The sequence below is a fragment of the Genypterus blacodes genome, unplaced genomic scaffold, assembly GCF_046128005.1.
Source record: "Genypterus blacodes isolate CSIRO-AG114 ecotype Tasmania unplaced genomic scaffold, CSIRO-AGI_Gbla_v1 ptg000067l_1, whole genome shotgun sequence".
In the NCBI taxonomy this organism is placed as follows: Eukaryota; Metazoa; Chordata; class Actinopteri; order Ophidiiformes; family Ophidiidae; genus Genypterus; species Genypterus blacodes.
In genome coordinates this window covers 13,441,673-13,451,142 of record NW_027466879.1, presented here as the reverse complement: position 1 = coordinate 13,451,142, position 9,470 = coordinate 13,441,673, and the positions used below count along the sequence as shown (strand labels likewise).

The 9,470-nt window shown below is 45.0% G+C and overlaps 1 non-coding gene across 1 annotated transcript; it reads right to left on the bottom strand.

Moving 5' to 3' along the window:
* Positions 1–7,396: 7,396 nt before the first annotated feature.
* On the bottom strand, positions 7,397–7,488 carry trnar-ucu (transfer RNA arginine (anticodon UCU)). The gene is given in 2 exon segments: positions 7,397–7,432; positions 7,452–7,488. It is a non-coding gene; the product is annotated as a tRNA-Arg (tRNA).
* Between the last annotated feature and the right edge of the window lie 1,982 nt (positions 7,489–9,470).

Genomic DNA, 9,470 nt, shown 5'->3' with positions numbered 1-9,470 from the left:
CCCCTGCTGGTTGTACTTTTCAGATTTTTTTTTTTAATGCCTGTTGTAACAAAAGTGCAGACGCAGAGTGAAAATGTCACATTTTGAACTCTCCTGAGAGTCCTAAGTCAACTCAGTTGTGAAATCTGAAGTATCTGGGCCTGTGCACGTTCTTGCCTGTGTGTGATATTCAGTTCATATGCATAATGCCTGTGACATCCGCTCATCCAAACAAGTCACAAATCGTGTGCAGGGCGTGATATCTCCAACTTTAGTGACAAGAAAACAGAATTGTGCTCTGCGCAGCCCCGTCTGGTTATAACACTGATATTAGAGAGGTTTTTACAACATGCCGAGGGAGTGCTCGATTTCCAGCAGGCACACGAGAACCGCACCCCTGTTTTCTCTTGCTGCTGTGTTTGTGTGTTTTCTGTGCTCCACATGCCCTGCAGATGTAGACAAGAGGAGAGAGGGAGAAGCGTTTCCGTGCACACCAGTTCTACATATTTGCACACAAAGAACTGCGTATGCATGATGAGAACACACACAACTCCCAAGCCCAATTGTCTTAATGTCAAAAATAATAATGGTTAAAATGCAGTGTAGAGTTATGGTATGTTGGGTTTATCAGCGTGGAAGAGGAGGAGAAGGAGGACAGGGTCTGGTCGGGGGTAACACAGTAACTTTGGTTAGTTGCTCCTAGCAGACCGCAGGGCTGCCTGACTTACTGTGGTTGACACATACTCCCAAGAAGTGACAGTCTCACAGCGAGGGGATGACGTTTGCAGCAGGAAAAGAGGAATAACTCCTTCCCTCCACTGCACAATCGCTCCTCTTCAGCGCCTTGTAATAGGAGGGGAAGGAAGAGTAAAAAAAAAGGAAAAAGTCAAACGAACACTGCTTTGTGGGTGACAGCCCAAGAAGTTTTGGGAGTCAGAGAGTTAGCACCAAAGTTCCCTGTCAGCCCATTAAAGATGTGAAGCTGGCATCTAAGGCCTATTGAAACCATATGTGCTAAAGAATTCCTCTGCTGGTAAGACATTCCAAATACTGTCCCAGAGCCAGAGACTTTGGTGTTAGTCTAATTTAAGCAGTATGTTGGGGAGAGCTCTCCGTGCTTTGATCATGTGGAGATCGTTTGGTACAAATTGAACTAACCCCGGCTACGTTTCTGGTGGATCACAACCGTGGATTTGTTGAATTAAACGCTTCGTTGAATGCAGCGTGCACATGAAAAGAAAGTTGCTCTTAGGAATCCGATAGTGGATTTTTCACCTAGCCAGCAGGTCCGTTTCTTTTATTACTTTTAAACTCAATCCACGCCGCAGTCCGTGCTGCTTTAACAAGATGCGGGCCGTGGCCTGGAGGAGATCATGTTCTGAGGGGAGACAGGCAGAGATCACCTGGGCTATGTAATGGAGAACATATTGCATGAGCGTGGACTATCGTGGATCAGACTGTACATGTATACACTCGCCATACTTGGTTTCTTTTGATAGGCCCTTTGTTCCAACTTTTTTATGGGACCTCTGACCTTTAGCTCCAAACCGGCACACACACACTCACTCACTCACTCGCTCGCTCGCCCTCTCACAGCTGTGAGCTCGCAGAAACGCTTCTCTCTATGCATTCTCCTTTTTTCTTCTTGTCCAGTTTCTTGCCACTAAAAGTCACATTTGCAGAAACGCCAAGCTATGAATGTTTACTTAACGATCGAACAACAGCCTTTTGTGTGTGTGTGGCGAAGAGCAGAAACATTTGGTTGAGACTGGATCCTTTCCTCCTTGTGACATGTTTCACCACAACACCCCGCTGTGTCCATATGGGTTCGCTGTCACACGTCGAGGGCAGAGGGGCTGCTTATCTGTGCTATTGATTTTCTCATTGGCTCCGCTCCTTGTTTGGTAAATGAAAACATGCTGTGTGCAGGAAAGAAGTCTTTTTTTTCCTTCTTCTTTTTTTGGTAGACGTCTGCGTGTCCTAAAATGTGCTTGTACACTGAAAGGATCTGATTTCAAAGTCGTATGTTATGGCAACTTTGGGCTTAAACTCTGTTCGCACTAGATTTTTGCACTGGAACGTCAATGATGGAGAATTTCATGTCGAAAATAAAAATTTGAAAGATAGAAATATTAAAAGATCTTGTAAAATGCACATCACTTGTAATTTTATTATTATAGTTCGAATTGTAGTGCTTCCTGTACATGTTGATAGATGTTGACAAAGGTGTTGGATGCAAAGGCTTAGCCCCCTTTAGATCCATACTGTTCTACTTTTGTTCTTATACTACACTAACAATAACAGTAACGGGGCAAAAGGGGGAGGTGAAGGTGTGGGATAGAGGGATTCAAACCCCACTGTGCAGGTAGAAGCTGATTGATCGCACATCAAAGACCGGACACACTGGATAATTAAAGCGGCGCTATAAATAGATAGTATACACTGAAGCTGAACACCAGATCATATGTTCGAGAACAAGCGCGGGCTGTTTTTGTTCCGGCCTCAGTCTTTGCTCTGTCCTGAGATTTGCACATTTACATGCCCTTGTAGTGGAAAATAGAAGAACCGGATACACAGACCTGCTTATGAATCATTAAAGGAACTTGTTAGGTCAACGTGAGCCCATAGTTTATTAAAAAAAAACAATACTCTTATGAAAGAATAAAGTAGTATATGCAGGGTTTAGTCAGTTAATATTTGTGAAATTATATAGGGCCAAAAAAAAGGAAAATATACGTATAAAAGTTGGAAAATAATAAAACCTTGACACTAAAACATACAGCATATATTAAAAACTACGTTCATGTCAATAAGAGTATCTACATTTTTGTTTACACTCCTTTTGCACCTTTCCTATGTCCCAATTCTACAGTTGTTGTACAGGAAAGAATTTTAAAGCAACTCAACAACAACAAAAGCAACTGCAGTGTGTTTGCAAACTCAAAAACACCGCAAATTAACTGAATATCACATAGACAGAAAACCGGCAACAGGCAATTCTGACAGCCACAGTTAAACTTTAATGTGAGCCATTTGAGAATGCTCTGGATTACTTTATTTGTATCGCAATCATGGTTTCAAAGACTGCTACTAAAAGCTGTCCTAATTGAAGGGTACGGTGGCCTTGACGCGCAGTCGACACAAAGCCGAGCCAAATACACGCTGGGCGACTGTAGCACTTAGACACACAATGCTGCTGGTGCAAGAAAGGCAGCGCTGCGGCTACATGCGGGATAGATGTGGAGAGACGCGGAGGCAAATCTTCCATTTATGGTCGGTATACACAGGCGCTGTTCTTCAGAGTTGCACAAACACTCCACCACAAACAATAGAGTATACTGCCACCATTCACGATGGATTGTTAATCCAACCACCATGTGGCCGCCGCCCGCCTCCCGTACAAACATCACGTGGTCTGTCCCGGCCGCAGGCAGTCAACATCATGCAGGATGGTTTGGGAAAATAACTTGTAGTTGGCTGAAGCAGGTTCCAGATTAGTGGTCATCGGTTCAGGAGCCGAGGACTCGGTTTCACAAATCAAAACCTGAGGAGCAAGTTGAGATGAAAACACCTGATTCAGCTGTGAGTGGAGCAAGGAGAGATGGGAAATTTGCATTTAGAGCTAGTAAATTAACTAGATATCGAGTTTCCCCAATAGTACTGTGTGCATTGACATTCTGGTTGAAACACGGTTGAAATACTGGAACACATACTGTTCCACAGACACATACAGTATATGCACTGTGTATGCCTATGAATGTCCATATACATCTCCATTCTCCATCCTGTACTCGTGTGCTCGCTTATTCATCAGCGCGTCACTCATCAGCTATGAGTTTATTAGACATTCCTCAACCTTTTTATCAAGAACAGGACCTTATCCATTACTAATGTGGATAACTGTGGATGTGCGTACTGATTCTCGTCTCTCACAGCAGGACACATGTTGTTCCTCACTGACGGAGAACAAAACTCATAAAATACATATTCATTTCAGCTAGGGGGGGAACAGGGACAACTAAGCTTGGATACAAGTATGAATGAGCACAGCCCAGAAGAGAGCAGGGCTCGGGTGTATGGTCGGGGCTCTCACCGTGGTCCTGGGACTTGAGGTAAAGGCTATAGGGTCTAGTGGCTGCAGCTGGGCTTTGTGGTTGCAGCCGTGGGCCGGCCTTAATGGCTTTGTGATGATGTATCTCTGAATTCTTGCCTAAGACCCCTGACTGGGAGTGGGCTCAGGACGCTTATCTCTGTGGACATCTTGGCCCAGCTTCGGGGTCTGGGATCCAGTTTCACCTGCCCACGGGAGAAATCTACCAGGAGTGGAGTAACTGGGGGATTAGTAGGGATGACCCTGGGAGCAGCATGGCAACATTTGAGACCGCTTAAGAGAGAAAAGTTGTTTGACCTTGAGGCATGGACAAGGTGAAAACTAAGAGAGATTATTAGATTAGTTGAAGTGAAACACAACACCTGGATGTATCCATGGAAAATGGGACACGATTTGGTTGTAAATAGTGTTATTAGAAGAATCCGAGGAGCTTGGTGAGCTCACCTCTGAGAACTTGAGAAAAGAATCAAACTAGGAGTGCATTTTAACTGCTAACCCCCGCACATAAATTACAACGTGTGATTACAAGCTCACCACAGGAACAAAGTGTGAGGCTGAATGAGTCATCCAGGTTACATGAGTCAGAAGCTGCCCTGGAGCGTCCCAGCCACAGCGACACTCCTCGAGACCACTCAAGGTCACAGCCCAGTTTCTCTCATGACCGGCCAACATGTCTTCAGGCCTTAAGCCTAGCAGACAGATTACAACAACCCTCTCAACAAAGGCCGGCGCCTGGGCCTCCCCGTGCCTCTTCCCTCTCTCAAAAAAAAAACCTGCAACCAGAGAGCTCCTAAAGGACTCGTCACCTTGTCTCTGGGCCGGAGCACCCGAGCAGGGAAAGCCGCTACTTCAATCATCTCGGTGGGTCAAAAGTCAGCTAGGTCAAATACCTCGGCTGAGATGCCCCCAACCCCCTCCCCCCCCATGTCACAGTGACAGGCAGTGGTCAGTGTTATGGACCGGACCCTGAGTTCCTGTTGAAACGGCAGGGGAGTGGGTTTACACTGGGATATCAATACCTCCGCTCACCGGTCAGGCTATTGAAGCTTTCGCACAAAGGGACTTTGAGTAACGCGTCAATTATTATGCCGCGTTAAAAAGTAATACTTCACTTATCATCACTCTCTTACTCTCTCCTAGTAATATGGCTGAGTTACGTACCTCTCTGTCGCATGGAACTGGCATTCCTTTACAGTATAATGTCAGTCCTGAGAGAGAACGAGTGAGCAACAAAAGACATTTAAGTCAGTGAAAAAAGTGATTTACCCTTTTGTACACACTCCAAAAAACCTTAACGGGGCTCCGTTTGTAATACTGTGTTAACAAGATAATCTAAAAGTCGGGAGGGTGTTTTCTTTAACAAGGCTGTTTTTATGATCTCTGTTACAATAAAATGAACAGGTAAAACACTGAGTGATTAAAGGTAATGAAGAACAGATATGGCTGACACCGTCCTGGAGATCCCTAATGAAAGATTACACTGCACTTTGAAGAGTTTTACTGCCTCTGTAAATCCAGACTAAATACTTATTATTTGAAGAGGTATTAAGGAGCGCAGTGGCTGGACTACGTGCTAGCCTGTTTACGATTAAGAAAAGGGGGGGCGGGAAAGTCGGGTCATGGATTTCATTGGGGGATTTTATAAGGGAGCCCCTGTATGCTCCGGAATTCCAACACTGGAGGAGTATCCCCCGCGAGCCCAGTTGTGTGAACGCGTATGCCTTTTGTGCAACAAATGTAGTGACATGACAAAGTCTGAGTGAAAGCAGATCACAGCAAACCCATGTGTAAGCCCTTCAATACCCTCGACATCCCAGCCCTGAGCTCTGGAATCAAGAACAAAAGGAGTAGAAACAGGTAAACACGTGCAAAATGCTACGGTGCTGTTCCTCGTCTGCATGAGCTTAGCTGTGTTGTTTGCTTTTCAACAACCTCCGTCATTCACCGCTCCTGTACCTGCTGATGACCCATCAATGACGCGCATTTCCGAATCATCTGTTTCCCACCACCCGCTTCTACCCTAGTACTTTTTTCTTCTTCTCCCAAAGACTGAAGAAACAAATCAATCAAGCAGCATTCCACCACTGCGTCTGATCAGTTGTGCTCTTCACTGAGGCCTGTTGACTCGTCTCATCCCGGCTGACAGGAGCCAGAGCAAGGGAAACTCATTATAATCAGGGTCAGAAACTTAACTTTACTGCAGGCTCGGGGTAGGCCTTCAAACGGCCGTGCTGGATGGCAGAAACAGAACACGCCACTGCAACAGCGTTACAAAAGACAAAAGTTGGAATTCCAAATATAACCAAATATGCACTGTGACAAAACAAAACAAGAAAATAGCATTCTTGTGTTGTTTTTTGGTTGTTTTTGAGTCCTTGAGTTCTTTCAGATGCAGAGGTCACACAGTATAGGCTGAGGTCATACTCTATACCCCTGTAAAAATACTGCAGAGCAAGTGGTTTCAATTTGCTCAAGTGATTAAGTTCACGCCAGCCCGCAGCACACTGGCAAAGGGTCATTTGTGCTTGGGCGAGTTATTTGATGAAAGTGGGGAGGAGTGAGGCTAAGCGTAAGCATTGGTACTGACACGGCATTAGGGACGCATAACAAGCCTGCAAGCCGTTGGGTGCACTGCAAGGTTACACAAGAAAGGCAGAAGCATTTTTACGCCGCCACATTCCTTGGAAGGAATCGAAACCTGCGCTTGTGTTGTAATACTGGCTCGTGGCTTTAGTCTTCATCGTGTTTAGCCCCTTAAACGCTGGGAAATGGGTTGGTAATTGAGCAAACCTGTGAATAATTGAGTGTACAATGTAGAAAAAGGCGTAATGGCTCAGGTTCCTCTCTGTTGCTTTCTTTCCCTTTTCACCCATTTCTCATGTGTATGACTACGTATTACTTTCATTATACAGACGTACTATCATTATTGTTTTTCCCTTTCTGTTTGTAAAAATCCAAAATGTTTTGAAACTGCATGCTCATTGTTATTTCTTCAGATGCTATCTTCAGTCAAAATAATTTGCAAAAAAACATACCATTGAGTATACAATGTACAATACAGCATAAAAATGTCTCTCTGCAATATATGTTACAAGAAAATTCCTAAAATCTATTAGTAGTAGTAACCTTCACTTTTCAAAGTTCAGGCGTTTATTCGTCAAATGTGGTGTAACAACGCTTTTTCAGGTAGTTCTCCAACTGTGCTTCCAACAACACGTGTTTTGCTGCCAACTCTATGTACAGATTAAGGAACACACATCTGTTTACAGTTTCTACATGGTGCAGAGGAGAAAGGGGCTAAAGCCTCGACTCTGGTGGGACTCGAACCCACAACCTTTGAATCACTTTTCATGTGTTTGACTAGAAGTCCAATGCGCTATCCGTTGCGCCACAGAGCCGCACAACACACACTTGAAAACTCTCTGTATCCCGGGTGTGTCCTGGGTGTGTCCTGGGTGTGGCCTGGGTGTGGCTTTATACTGGATGCATCCTGATATAGCTGGAATCTCTGGAAACTTTTCACAAGAGGTTAGACATGCGCCGTGAACCCGCCAGGCAGACGACAATCAGCCCAAAAATATCACCGATTATCTACAGCAATGTGATGAGCACCAAAGGCTCCCTCCTCCTTTAATGGTGCGGGGAGTTCACTTACAAACTGTCTCTATTTGCCTGTGAGGAGCAGCTGTCGGAATTTCACAAGGCTCCGTAACTTTGGACCTCAGAGCTTCAGCGACTAAACTCTCCAAACTATCACCGTGCAGGCAAATTGACAGAGCTGCAGTCATTGCGCTAAGAGGGCCTCTGTGCACTGTTAGTGGGGTTTTTGTGGGGAGTGTAACACCAGATGTGAGCTGTGCACTGTGGCATCAATAATAGAAAATCTTCCTAATCTTAACTCATCTGTCTGTCGCATCAAACCTTACGGTGAACAAAAACACCGTCCCGGCTCGCTAAATTATTGATACGGTTGCAATTTAAAGTCTCCCCGCTGCAATTTTTTTTGTTGCAATGTTTCCCTCCTCAGCTGCAGCGCCTATTGTTGATTTATTTATTTATGTATTTGTTTTCTCTCTGTGTTTCAGTGTTTTCCTCTTCTTTATTTCTGGAGGGGGTCGGTGTTTTTCTCCATTTTTCCCCCCTTCCACGTCTTGCGGAATGCAGCGCTCTCATTTCTTCCCTGTGATATGGAGCGGGGTGCTTCAGAATCAGCTGTCAGGTTTGAATCAAAAATGGGTGGGGTGGGTGTAATATTGAAGTACTGAACACAAGCCGAGACCTGAGAGATGGATGTGGCACCCGATTTTCCTCCCCTCCACTTCTTCCTTTGCCTTTGTCAGCTCCGGGGGTTTCTCTCTGTAGTCAGAACAATGCGTGGGTGATGTCTGCACTCGGAAGGAGATGTTCTGTTCAGCGATTGAGTACAAATACATCCCATAATGATCATGTTTTGTTACCTTTATGCACCTCCAGCACTGGTTCGCCTCCTCTGGAAATCTGAATGCTGTAAACAGCCAGAGAGGCTGCTCCCTTTTAACCTCGTATTTACTACCATTGCTTTGCTCTCTTATCACACTGATGGAGGATCCTCTTCATCTCTGCTGCACTCTGCAAGCAGCAGGTGTGTTCAGGGAAGAGCTGAGCTGCACACACAATACAAGGACTTACATGCATACAACTCTTGAGGTATTGAAGAGAACACATGCACAAACTTGTATACATATACACACACTCTATACACTACAGACCTGGAGTGGTGCAGACTTTCCTGTATCAGCTGACACACACACACACACACACACACACACACAGGCTAGGTAAGCTCCCACAGCTGTTCACATAGACGCCGTTAAACGTCTGCATGGTAGGTGAACAGGTTTTTGGCTGTGACACCCAAACATGTTTAGCCGTTCCGCTGGTGTGGGCACTTAAAACAATCTCCTGTCATGTCACGCCAAAGGCTCCTTAGCTTTACAATAACAGAACAGGTTGACAAAATGAAAACTCATTCCTCCCTCATTTACGCGTCATTTCAGCCCTGACCCCGGCAGTAAAAGATCAAAGAGCTTTTGAGGCCTGCTCTTATTTCAGCCTGCTTTAGAAGGACAGCTGAGGCGTTTGGCAGTCCAACATGAGCTTCAGCTGGAATTCTTCAGGCCCCTATCCATTCACAGTGAAAACTCTGACTCATCTAGCCAAAGCATAGGCGTTGTTATGGGTTAGAGTAATGGTTATAGGATCACAGATGGTTATCTGAAGTGACATGCACATCATATGCACACCAACTCTGATTCCCAGAGGTGCAATTTGATGCCATAAATCTCAAGCGAATGGTTAGTTATCATGCCAGCTTACACTAAGCAATAAAGTTGAGGGAAAT